General features: G+C 45.0%; 1 protein-coding gene across 1 annotated transcript in view; it reads left to right on the top strand.

The window, feature by feature from the left end:
• LOC111841726 (uncharacterized) overlaps nucleotides 1-14,012 on the top strand; it is a 218,586-nt gene that overhangs the window by 14,351 nt on the left and 190,223 nt on the right. The gene's annotated exons all lie outside the window — the stretch shown is intronic.

Raw genomic sequence — 14,012 nt, 5'->3', positions numbered from 1 at the left:
ATATATTTGAGTTAATCTCACTAATTTTTCTCATGTTAAATTAAACCAGACAGAGGTGGAAAGTACAAAGTACAAATCCAGACCAAGGTGTTGTTTCAACCAACAATGTACTGAAAAAAGTTACTTTGAATGAACTCAATTGAATCATGGACGGTGGTTCCACACCTCGAATCAGTATTTTGAAAATTAAACATTCTTTTTAATTTGATGCATTCACTTTGTGTTCTGAGAACATTGTTGAATTAATCTCACTAAATTTTGTGAAATTTTCTATGTCTGGGGGGGTATTTTTCATACGTGGATTACTTGTTTAGCTGGTTGTAATTGCTAACAATTTGGCATGATCCTGGATCTGTCGGTTTTTCGAAACTCTTGCTGGATGTGTTGTCATAGCAGCACACCCAAATCCTCAAACCTGCTCGGAGCAGGTTTGTTCTACATAAACACACTTAATCAGTTTCCATGCATGGAAATCCATTCAGTCATTTATGGATGAGCGACCAATTGCAATTGCTGCACAAATAAGAAGGGAATTTCAAATTGAGAGGGTTTGGTGCAAGAGGGTTTGATGATATTCTTTTTGAAAGATACCGCTTCAGCCGAGATGGAATATTATATCTTAAAGATTTATTAGCTCCGTATAGTAGAAGTCCAACTAGGTGAAGTTGGACTCTCACAGCCACACAGACAATGTGCATTGCCTTGTGATATTTTGCAAGCGGCACTTTTTTGTATACTGTATGTGATGCAGAAAATATATCAAAGAGTACAGTTTGCCAGGCAAATTCAAATTCAATAAACTTTATTTGTCCCCGAGGGGCAATTTAAAAGGCATAGAGGAGCAGCAAACACACACATAACAGTTGTAACATCTGACACAACAGATGACACACAATAACAGACATATTTTTTAGCAGAGAACAAGCAGTGATCAACAAGGGGTGAGACAGTGACTTGCACAGGTGCAACTGTGTTGAGATTACATATCTCTATATGTATGTATATTCTGTGTATTGCACAATGAACTATGAACAATAAATGACTTTAAATACAGAGGCAATAAGGTGCATGATGTTGAAAGTGAAAAAATGAAAAATGAGAAGTGAGAGAGACTCAGATCTGAGGAGGTCTGGATTGTAGGGGGAGGGGGAGGTGGGAGTGTGAGAGGTGATAATGGTGGGTTTGGGGGGGTGTCAGGAGTTCAAAAGAAGGACAGCTTTAGGAACAAAGGTGGCTCTCCTCCTCTGTGTCCTGCAACCGGGACATCGGAGCCGGCGTTTGGAGGGGAGCCACTCAAAGGCAGAGTTCAGCGGGTGTGAGGGGTGCTAGCCTGTGTGTCTGCTGGTCACAGATGTGTGATAAAGATCTCAAGGGCAGACCAATAATCTTAGAGCACACGCTAACAGTGCTCTGTAGCCGGTTTTCACATTTCAATTTTGTAGGCATCCGCTTGCTTGGGATCTTTAAGGAGACGTCTTTCCGTGCTACGCAGCATGGCCATGACTGACTCCTTAGGTGCATGCATGTTTCCATGATGCAGCAGTGGGGTGGCATATCTGAGAATCCCATCCACCTCAGTGCGGACAGTCTTGGCTTCGAGTAAAGCGATTGCCTGCTTATCCTGCTTCGACCTAGTCACCTCTTTATCTCGTTGGTGAGGTAGAGTGTCTATTTGCCAGAGCCATTGAACGTGTTTGTACAGATCATCCATCAGTGATGGGACAGAAGTGAACAGACACTCAGTCGAGTGCGATGGCCGCCCCATGAGCTAGATGGGGCCTTGAAGGGTCCACCCCAGCTGGGTGCGGACTGCTGCAGGACTCCCAAGTGGGCCAAGTCTTACTGGTTCCACAGGTGTTGTTAGATGTGGCTGGTCGGAGCCAATAAGGAGGCATGGCTTGGCGTCTTTGAAGGCAGGTAAAGGAATGCCACACAGGTGTCTGAACTTAATCTGAAGACTGTCAATGGGATATGTGTACTGAGCTAAACTAAGGTGGTCTGCTGTAAAGGCACCCTCTATCTTATGGCGGGTCTGAGGATTGGTAGCAGTGGAGACATAAAATGAATCAGTGTGGCCATGGAGTACCTGGATGTCCTGACGTAGGGGTGGCTCCAGATTTCATTAGGTGATATCAATGTAAATCAGCTCGCTGTTCAGGTGGGAGCTTGCTCAGCAGTCAAGCTAGATGTGAGCCGCAGTTGAGTTCGATCTCCCCTTCAGGCCCTAAGGTCTGTAGCAGGCCCACCAGTGATTGTATCTGGAGGGAGAACTTCTGGAAGGCTGCTACATCGCTACACTTGACTTCAGGGCCCTCTAGAACACTGGCTATCCTTTTTAACCCTCTGGAGTCGGCGATCCCGCCGGCGGGATCTGATAGAAATTTCGCCAAACCGTTTAAATAACTCTGCGAGTTTTTGTCATATACACATTTAAAAAACACCCTCAGAAACCTTGGACGGTCTACTTTTCAAATATATATAGGTAGAAACTAAATATATTTGTACAACTTTGTGATACGAATAGAAAGAACAAGAGTGACTGACTTAAGCGTCTGCGTCTCGAAGCAGCTCTGATCGCCCACCACTTGCAAATCATGCTATTCGCATGATAATAACATGATAATCCGACAGTTACTATTGGGTAATCATATGGTTGCCAGTTGAAACCCAGCCTACTGTATTTAGAAAGTGAATAGGGATCTTCAGCTAAGAGCGGTACTATACGCCCCCGATGTAGGTAAAACAAAGAAAGGTGACATGGTTTGCTTTTTTGCCGATTTAACCTAATTTTCAAAACTTTAATACTTCTGACAATGGACGTTTTGAAAAGAAGACAGATTATGGATTTAGTCAGTGTTTTTTTCATGATTCTACATAATGATTTCAGCGAGATATAAACTGAAATACATGAAAAAGATACGCGGTCAAGAATGTCCTCGTCCCCAGAGCGTTAATAATAGTGAATTATTTTATTTCCGTTAACTCTGCATAGGCACTGCATCATATTTAGGCTATATGGTCACAGTTTTTCATTTTTCATTCCATCTACCAATAAACTGTGAAAAGGATTTTATTGTTGCTACTTGCGTTTAAAACTACCTTTCCCAAGTGATGGGTGTGCGGTGCAGTGACATTCCAGACTGATGGGCCATTGACAGTATGCAAACTACTACAGGTGTGGGGACACCTATCTCATCAATATTCATTGTGCAGGCCACTGACTTTGAGAAAAAGAGTGTCACTCTAAAGTTCTAACACTTTAGTAATCAAACCACATAAAATTTCAGAATGTCTTTTTCACCAATGTGTAGCCAACCCCTGTGTCTATAAGTTTCAGAGCTCAAAAGTCTTGGCTAGAAATGTCTATGATGTGATTTTTTACAATTTCTCAGCATGTCTGAAAATAGGTTTTTGAAAAGCATATGTTTAAAGTTGATTTTAACAAAAAATAGAATAATAACATTCTAAGAGGTCTCAGACTATTGGTGCTGAGTTTGTGCTGAATAAAAGCAAATGTAACACTTTGGGATAAATGTCTTTTAGATAGGTGAAATATTTTAAAATGTCAAGGCATGTCAGACTACCCCAAAAGTGGTTGACAGGCCTCAGACTCCAGAGGGTTAAGGCAAGCTGATGGGGCTGGCCGAATTTATCATGGAGGGCAGCCATGGTGTCCAAGTAGGGGGTTGGTGAATTCAGATAGGCGTCAGCGATAAGCTTAGCTTCATCTGTTTTTTTTTTTTTAGTTAGATGAAGCTTAGCTTCATCTAACTTTAGATGGTCTACAAGTATTTGATACTTGAAGAGCTCTGTAGCATTAGATGGGAGCAGGTACCCTAGGGCTATGCGTAGCATTGCAAACTCGCTGGGGTCTGGGTGGACAAACTTAGGGATGGTGGGTTTGGGACCCCTATTTTCTTGTTCATGTACAGCAGGCTGCAGTGGGAGGTGAGGTGTTGGTGCAGCAGGCACTACTCTAGGCGGGGCTAGGCAGGTAGGATGGGGTATGCGCAGGTGGAGCAACATCACTATTCAGATCTCTCCATTGGTAGCATCCTGAGGCTAGCTGAGGGATCTCAGTGTGAGCAGCATCCCCTTGGACGCTACCAGGACGAGTCTGGGGAGTTGAGAAGGGGTTCATGTGGCTTGGATCTTCCCATGGACGGAACGGTAACCTCTCTGGAGTAGGAGGTGATGAGCCCAGTTGCATCAGGTCTCTCTGGTGGTAGCCCACGTAGTCCACTTCAAAGTCCAGCAGTCGGGCTGGTCGACGTGTGTGTCGCTTAGGTCTCACATCAGGAATTGTCTCTTCATCCAACTCCATCTTGTATACTGATCCAGCTCGAAGGACCAATGTTGGGGAGGTGTTAAAGTGTTCTGGTTCTTTTAGGTTTAGGGCAGTAATCAAGATGGTGCATCGGTCACAATGCAGGAAATGATGAGGAGACAAAGGCTTTCACTGAGTTCTATATTGCGTTCCAGACGATTCTCAGAATTCCAATAACAGCAGTAGGTAGTAATATTATTGGTATTAGTCTGCAATAACAAACAAACATCTATAACCACATATAACATGCTAAGCATGAATACAAAAATATTTTAAAAGGTAAATAAAGGTTTCCAGCCTCATCCTTCACATAAGTACTTTGTTAACAGAAATAATAGGCTGGAGATACATATAGTAAACTGCCATTTAGATGGAGAAACGAACACTGTTTCTTAACCGCAATGATAGCTCGGGCTTTTCGCTCTCCGGCGGCCAACAATAGGTACAGCATAACGTTAACAGTGCATATTTCTCTACCGCAGTGGACGAGAGGGTAGCCTCCCTTCGCCTTCAGGTGGGGGGACGGGTCCTGACTGTTGTTTGCGCTTATGTGCCAAGCGGCAGTTCAGAATACCCACCCTTTTTAGAGTCCCTGGAGGGGGTGTTGGAGAGCACTCCTCCTGGGGACTCTCTTGTTCTACTGGGGGACTTCAATGCCCATGTGGTCAATGACAGTGAGACCTGGAGTGGCGTGATTGGGAGGAACGGCCCCCCCGATCTGAACCCGACTGGTGTTTTGTTGTTGAACTTCTGTGCTCGTCACGGATTGTCCATAATGAACACCATGTTCAGGCATAAGGGTGTTCATATGTGCACTTGGCATTTGGAGTTTCAACTCCTACCTCCGGTAGAACTTCTCCCATGTCTCAGGGGAGGCGGGACATTGAGTCCGAATGGGCCATGTTCCGCGCCTCCATTTTGGAGGCGGCTGACCGGAGCTGTGACCGTAAGGTGGTCGGTGCCTGTCGCGGCGGCAATCCCCGAACCCACTGGTGGACACCAGTGGTGAGGGATGCCGTCAAGCTGAAGAAAGAGTCCTTAAGGCTCTGGATGCTGTGGGGCTGTCCTGGTTGACAAGCATTTGCAGCATCGGGGGCAGTGCCTCTGGACTGGCAGACCGGGGTGGTGGTCCCCCTCTTTAAGAAGGGGGACCAGAGGGTGTGCTCCAACTATAGGGGGATCACAGTCCTCAGTCTCCATGGTAAGGTCTATTCGGGGATTCTGTAGAGGAGGGTCCGCTGGATTGTCGAACCTCGGATTCAGGAGGAGCAGTGTGGTTTTTGCCCTGGCCGTGGAACAGTGGACCAGCTCTACACTCTCCGCAGGCTTCTGGAGGGTTCATGGGAGTTTGCCCAACCAGTCTACATGTGTTTTGTGGACTTGGAGAAGGAATTCGACCGTGTCCCTCGGGGAGTCCTGTGGGGGGTGCTCCGGGAGTATGGGGTGCCAGGCTTCCTTTTAACCCCTTGGGGTCGGCGGTCCCGCTGGCGGGATCTGACAGAAATTTCGCAAAACCGTTTAAATAACTCGAGTTTTTGTCATATACACATTTTAAAAATACTCTCAGAAACCCTGGACGGTCTACTTTTCTAATATATATAGGTAGAAACTAAATATATTTTTACAGCTTCGTGATACGAATTGAAAGAACAAGAGTGACTGACTTAAGCGTCTGCGTCTCGAAGCGGCTCTGATCGCCCACCCACTTGAAAATCGCGCTATTCGCATGATAATAACATGATAATCCGACAGTTAGTATTGGGTAAAGAAATATGTGAATACGCCCATTGTGACCGAAATAAACAAGAGCACATGTCTGGGTAGTGTTTACACTGATCGGCTACAATATAGCACACGGATACGTCTCTGCCGCTGAAGCTTTGCGCCAGTGTTGCCACTTTCAGCAGCGAAGCTCATACCTGCGTTCATGGCTCAGTGGGCTAAGCCTGTGTGCCTGCAATCACGTGGTCGCCGATTCAAACGCAGCGTATTTAGAACGTGAATAGCGATTTTCCGCTGAGAGCGGTCCTAAACGCTCGCGATACAAGTAAAACAAAGAAAGGTGACACGATTTGCTTTTTTGCCTATTTAACCTAATTTTAAAAACTTTAATACTTCTGACAATGGAAGTTTTGAAAAGAAGACAGATAACGGATTTAGTCAGTGTTTTTTTCATGATTTTACATAATGATTTCAGCGAGATATAAACTAAAATACACGACAAAGATACGCGGTCGACGATGCCCTCGTCCCCAGAGCGTTAATAATAGTCACTGCATCATATTTATCGCTTTCTATATTTATATAGTAACAGTTTTTCATTTTTCATTCCATCTACCAATAAACTGTGAAAGGGATTTTATTGTTGCTACTTTTCTTGCGTTTCAAACTGCCTTTCCAAAGTGATGGGTGTGGGGTGCAGTGACATTCCAGACTGATGGGCCATTGACAGCATGCAAACTACTACAGGTGTGAGGACACCTATCTCATCAATATTCATTTTGAAGGCCACTGACTTTGAGAAAAAGAGTGTCACTCTAAAGTACTAACACTTTAGTAATCAAACTACATAAAATTTCAGAATGTCACTTTCACCTATGTGTAGCCAACCCCTGTGTCTATAAGTTTCAGAGCTCAAAAGTCTTACCTAGAAATGTCTATAATGTGATTTTTTTACAATTTCTCAGCATGTCTGAAAATAGGTTTTTGAAAAGTATAGCCTATGTTTAAAGTTGATTTTAACAAAAAATAGAATAATAACATTCTAAGAGGTCTCAGATTATTGGTGCTGAGTTTGTGCTGAATAAAAGCAAATGTATCACTTTGGGATAAATGTTTTTTAGATAGGTGAAATATTTTAAAATGTCAAGGCATGTCAGACTACCCCGAAAGTGGAAAAGAGGCCTCAGGCCCCATGGGGTTAAGGGCTGTTCAGTCCCTGTATGACCGGTACCAGAGCTTGGTCCGCATGGGCGGCAATAAGTCGGGCTTGTTTCCAGTGTGGGTTGGACTCCGTCAGGGCTGCCCTTTGTCACCGATTATTTTCATAGTTTTTATGGACAGAATTTCTAGGCGCAGCCAGGGCGTTGAGGGTGTCCAGTTTGGTGACCTCAGGATTAGGCTTTTTGCAGATGATGTGGTTCTGTTCTGTTGGCCTAATTGGACTGTGACCTTCAGCTCTCGCTGGGACAGTTCGCAGCCAAGTGTGAAGCGGCTGGGATGAGAATCAGCACCTCCAAATCCGAGACCATGATCCTCAGCCGGAAAAGGGTAGAATGCTCTCTCCGGGTCGGGGATGGAGTCCTCCCCCAAGTGGAGGAGTTTGAGTACCTCGGGGTGTTGTTCACGAGTGGGGGGACAATGGAACGGGAGATCGACAGGCGAATCGGTGCGGCCTATGGTTAGAAGCAGTGTGTAGTGACCGAAAGAACGAGATCGCGAGTACAAGCGGCCGAAATGAGTTTCCTCCACAGGGTGGCTGGGCTCTCCCTTAGAGATAGGGTGAGGAGCTCGGTCATTCGGGAGGGACTCAGAGTAGAGCCGCTGCTCCTCCGCACCGGGAGGAGCCAGATGAGGTGGCTCGGGCATCTGATTAGGATGCTTCCTGGACGCCTCCCTGGTGAGGTGTTCCGGGCATGTCCCACTGAGAGGAGGCCCCGGGGAAGACCCAGGACACACTGGAGGGACTATGTCTCTCGGCTGGCCTGGAAACGCCTCGGGATTCCCCCAGAGGAGCTGGATGAAGTGGCCGGGGAGAGGGAAGTCTGGGTTTCCCTGCTGAGACTGCTGCCCCTGCAACCCGACCTCGGATAAACGGGAGATAATGGATGGATGGATGGATGGATGGATGGATATTCACTTTTGATTATAAATGTTGAACATCCTGTTGGGTCAACATTTGGCAGTCTTCTTCATGACAGTGAGTGAAATATACCACAGCTGCTGCTAGATTATATACCTAATTTAAACTGACATAAAGTGATTCTGTTGGTTTAATTAAATATGAGAAAATGAGAAAGATTAACTCAACTCTGTTCTGTTCTCAGAACACAAAGTCAATGCATCAACTTAAAAAGAATGTTTCATGTTCGGTATACTCATTCTGGTTGGGTGGAACCACTGATCAGCTGAGTTCAGTCAAAGTAACTTTTTTTCAGGGTCGTTGGTTGAAACAAAACCTTGGCCTGGATTTGTATTTTCTGACTTTTCCACCTCTGTTTGTAGTGGATTACATTTTGAAAGTCACTTCCCCAACACTAAGCTTAGGATATGTGGGTGGCTCAGCAGGTTAAGTCTCTATGCTTGAGTTCAGAAAATCATCTGTGCAAGCCCCAGCCTCAGCAGAACAGTCATACATCAGTAGTTCTTTTTTTTATTTTATATCTTTATTTTTTATTGATACTTTCTCCTTTAATTTGGGGGCAGCGTGTGGCTCAGTGGGCTAAGCCTGTGTACGTGTAATCACAAGGTCACCAGTTCAAACCCAGCCTCAGCACGTCTGTGGGTCCTTGAGCAAGGCCCCCCCCCCCCCCCCCAACTTCCTGGGCACCCCAACAGGTGGCTGCCCTTCACAGACAACTTACTCTGCAAAGAGCAAGTTGAGGGAGGCATAAAAACAATTTCCCCACGGGGATCAATAAAGTATCAATTATTATTATTAAATACAAAAAACAATCAAAACAGAACAGAACCAATATAAACAATAATGTTTGGCAATTACAATTAAAATAGTCCGTATATTGTCTATCCCATTCATGTATTCAACTGTCCTTTCTGTCATCTTTGTCGCTGTTTTGTGTCTTGAATAGTATCCATTTCCTCCATTTGTCCTCCATCTGTGTTTCATGTAGTCTTAACCGATGAGTCAGTTTCTCCATTATATAAATCTCCTCTATTATTCCTATCCAATGCTCCTCTGTTGGAGAGTCCACTCTACCCCACTTCCTTGTAATGGCTTTTTTACAGGCTATTAACAGTATTTTGATAATGTAACTATCTCTTGCTTGTATTTTGCCTTCTGATGAGTCCAGATTACATAGATAAAGTACCATGTAGTTCTTAGTAATATCATATCCCACAATCTTTTGTATAGTACTATTATAGTATATAATATATAGTATCCAAATGATCTTGATGGGCCCAATGGCCCCCTCTCGTTTGTAAATTTCTTATGTTCTTACCTCTTCCCAAAACCTGCCTATTTTAGGACATTTCCAAAATACGTGAGAATGGTCGGCCTCTAGGGCTCCACACACTCTCCAACATGGAATATTTCTTTTTAGATAGCTACTTTTTACCTTTGGTGTTATAAAAAATCTGATCAGGTTTTTCCAGAATTGCCTACATATTCATGAATTGGTGGATGTTTGGTGTATTTTCCATATGTTTAGCCAATTCTCATCTGTTATCTTTATCATAAACTCAGATTCCCATCTTTCCTTTATATACTTAGTTGAGTGTTTATTAGCCACTCATTTTTGATATAATGCTGAAATAATTCTTATCTGTCCTTTGTATGCATTAATTATAATTTGGATCACACCATTCACTTCCATTGAGGGATCAGTCTTGATTTCTTTCCTATAGTAATCCCTTAATTGTAAATACATAAAAAATTCTCGTGCATTTATATTGTATTGGTCTTTCATATTCTGGAAGCTCACCAGTCCCCCCTTTTTTTCTAACGTACACCATGCCGTAACACCTTTGTTTGCCCATTGTTTGTAACCTTTGTCAGCTCCAGCTGGTTTAAATTTACTGTCAAATGCCACCCATTTCAGCAAATTAACTTCTCTCCCCACCCTGTGGTTCTTCATAATTTTAAACCATAAATCCAGAGTGTACAAATGTAATCAAATTTAGATGTGTTCTAAAACCCTTGTAAATATCCTTGTCTCCTATAGTGGTTTGCACAGGGCACCCTCCACATTCTCTTTCCATATCCTTCCACTTTGTTGAGTACTCTGGTCGACACCAACATGCAACATATCTCAACTGGGCTGCATTATAGTATTCTTTCAGGTTTGGGAGCCCCATCCCCTATTTTTCCTTTGATAGTTGGAGAGGTTCATACCTAACTCTAGGTTTTTTGCCTCCCCAAACAAACCGTGATATGATTTTGTCCCATGTCATAAATTGGGCTTGGGGTGTCTCAACTGGCAATGCCTGAAACAAATAGAGAAGCCTGGGATATATATTCATTTTGACTATTTATATCCTTGAACTTAGATCTAATGTTAGAGTAGACCATCGTTCGATATCTTTTTGTATCTCGTAATTTACCTTGTTATAATTTATTGCGTACATTTTGGATATCCTTTTGGTAATAGTGACTCCCAGATATCTAATTGTTTTTTTTATTCCAATTAAAATTAAATGAATCCTGCATCTCTTTTGATGGAGTGTAATTAAACGTGAGGATCTGTGTTTTTTTAAGCATTTAACTTATAGCCTGAGAGGTTCCCATATGTTTCTAAAATTCTCATCAGTGTGGGAAGTGATTTGTCTGGTTGTCCTAAATACACTATGACAGGGGTGGCCAATCTTATCCAGAAAGGGCCACTGTGTATGCGGGTTTTCACTACAACTCTGTACTTAGATTACTAATTAGAGGAATGATTAGCTTAAGAGTCCTCACACCTGGGTTTGAACAGATGACCTACAGGTTATCCCAAAAACCTGCATACACACTGGCCCTTTGCAGATAAGATTGACCACCTCTGCACTATGCACTATGACATCGTCTGCAAAGAGCCCTATTCGATGTTCAGTGTCGTTCACCTCCACTCCTTTGAGGCCCTCATGCTGACGGACTGCTTGTGCTAACGGTTCTATGACCAGGTTAAATAAGGTGGGTGATAGACAACATCCTTGTCTGGTTGATCTCTGTAATATGAATTTGTCTGTTAAGGCACCATTTATTTTAATTTTGGCAGAGGGTTGTTGATATAACGTCTTTATACACTGAATTGATCTACTATCAAAACCACCACGCACTTTATATAAAAATTCCCAATTTACCCGATCGTATGCTTTTTCTGCATCCAGGCTTATCAATATCACCTTTTGCCTTTCCCTTTGTGCCCGATCAACGATATGCAGGGTTCTTCTTATATTATCACGAGTTTGACGTCCTCTTATAAACCCTGTTTGGTCCTCCTCTATTAGCTCCGCTATAAAGGTACTCAGTCTTTTGGAAATCATTGTTGTATATATTTTATAACCTACTTTTAACAATGATATTGGTCGATAGTTTTCACAGTGCTCCCTATCCCTTCCTGGTTTTGGAATGAGTGTATTGCTTCAGACCATGATGGTGGTATTTTATTATTTTGAAGTGTCCAATTGAAGGATCTAACTGCCATGGTGCCAGCTCCTCTCTAAATATCTTATACCACTCTGCGGGGTATCCATCACTACCTGGGGATTTGTTTTTCTTTAAAGATTTTATTGGATCATTCACCTCCTCTATCGTTATTTTGTCCGTCAATATCTTATTTTGTAGCTTGCCAATAGATGGCAGATCCAATGCCTTTAGGAAGGCCTTCATTTCTCCTTCATCGGCTGATGTAGGCTGTGTATATAGTTCCTCATAATATCTATAGAAGATTTTTTCTATTTCTTCCGGTATATGTGTCATTTTGCTAGTATATGGGTCTTTAATTTTCTGTATATTATTGACTATCTGTTGCTTCCATCATCAGTAGTTCTTTGAGCAAGACCATTAACCCCCACACCACACGATAGCTGACCCTGTGCATTGTGAAAACTGGACATGATAGTCACGAATTTTTGTCATCAGTTAAGAGAACTGATAAACTTCCTGGCTTGGCATAATAAAGGAATCAAGCGCCTCGGACATATAATCCAAGACAATTGCATGATATCATTTGACAAAATTACAGAAACTTATAACATTGAGAAAAACAAATACTTAGAATATCTTCAACTTAAATCAATAATACACAATAGATGGTGCCGTAAGCAATTAGATCTGGAGCTTTCACCTAAAATAGCAAACTTCTTAATAACTCCAACTAAAAAACTACTGTCTAGGATTTACGTGCATCTAGCAGAATCTGATACAACGCTCTCACTCCCTACCCACAAATGGGAAAGGGATTTACTTATCAATCAAGACACTAACTTCTGGAGGCAAATTTGCTTGAATACCTTTCGAATGAATCGGAACTCCAACCTGCAGCTTTTACAATACAAAATTTTACACAGAACACACTACACAGGGCAGAGGATGTTCCAGATGGGTATCAGAGATACTGACATATGCCTAACTTGTAAGACGGATGCACCAGATAATTACCTGCATGCTTTCTGGTATTGCACACCGGTCAACGAATTCTGGCAAAGGATTTGTGAAGACTTATCGACACACCTAGGGCATCCCATCCCACCCTCCCCCTCACTCTGCCTGCTTGGGGCATCAATTTTTACTTGCATGTTAGACACCACATGACACTAGGGCTGAGGAGGTGGGTTGAGGCAGGTGGGGCTCTGCCGTCTGCCAGCGGTGGGGTGCCCATGCCTCAACTGCTCGCCCACTTTTTGCACCTTAGTCATATACGCAGTCCATATTACATTAGGGCCTTGGGGGTGCGGGGAGGGGGATGGGGGACTCTGCCATCTGCCAGTGGTGGGGCCCTCATACCCGAACTGCACCCACTAATTTTAATGCATAGTAGACATAAACACACAACTCTCTCACACATGTACATGCACACTTCACACCAACATGGGTCAGGGAGGGGATGGGGGCTGAGGGGCCCCCCCTAACTCTCTGTCTCTGGCCCTGTGCGGGTGGGGTGGCCCGCCGGGGGGAAGACCCATCATGGGGGGGTTCGGGTGGCCCTGGCGGGTATGGGCGGCCTCCTCTCTTGGGCCGCGGGCCGGGTGGTGCTTGGCTCTGCTGCGCCGTGGTGGGGCCCTGGCGGGCGGTCCGGGGAATCTTGGGACACTCTGGGCCCTGCTAGGCGGATTGGGGGGTTCGGTCTGGGCTGGGCGGGGTGTCTGCCGCTCCCTGGTCGCCGCGGGTCCGCTCCCGGGTGGGGGGGGGGCTCTTTGTATGGGCCCCCCTTGGATCATCCTGCAGTGTTGGGGGGGAGGCGTGCCGGGTCGCTGCGGTGGGCGGCGGCCCGTCCTCCCGGGGGACGGGCTGGGGGGGCTGGGGCTCCCCCGGTGTGTGGGGGGCCGTCCGCCGGGGGGTGGGGGGGGTGGTCCCGGTGGGTGGGGCCCTTCGGCCCTGGACCCGCCTGCCCCGGTGGGGGGGTTGCGGGTGGGGCTGGGGGGCTCGCCGCCCGTCCTCCCTCTGCGGGCCCCCCTGTGCGGGGGTTGGCGCCCCCTTAGTCCCTCGCGGGCTCCCTCTCGGGTTGGGCGGGTGGTTGTCTCTGGGATGCGTGGCTGTGGGCCCTTGTGCCGGGGGGGCAGTAGGGTGGCCTCGGTTGCCTGGTTCTCCTGCCTTCGCCTTGGGCCTGGGGGGGGGGGGGTGCTGCCGCCTCCCCTGACGGCATTAAATGCCAGCACATCCAATGACAAATCAGGTCACACCTACACTTGCACATGCATACAAGACTGGTTGAGCGATCAATATCATTATTATTATTACTTTTTAGGGTATGTTATAGATTTAGGAATTGAAATATACATATATAACGGTACGATTACGTGTGTG

The sequence above is a fragment of the Paramormyrops kingsleyae genome, chromosome 19 (assembly GCF_048594095.1).
Source record: "Paramormyrops kingsleyae isolate MSU_618 chromosome 19, PKINGS_0.4, whole genome shotgun sequence".
NCBI lineage: Eukaryota > Metazoa > Chordata > Actinopteri > Osteoglossiformes > Mormyridae > Paramormyrops > Paramormyrops kingsleyae.
This window is presented reverse-complemented; position numbering and strand designations above follow the sequence as displayed.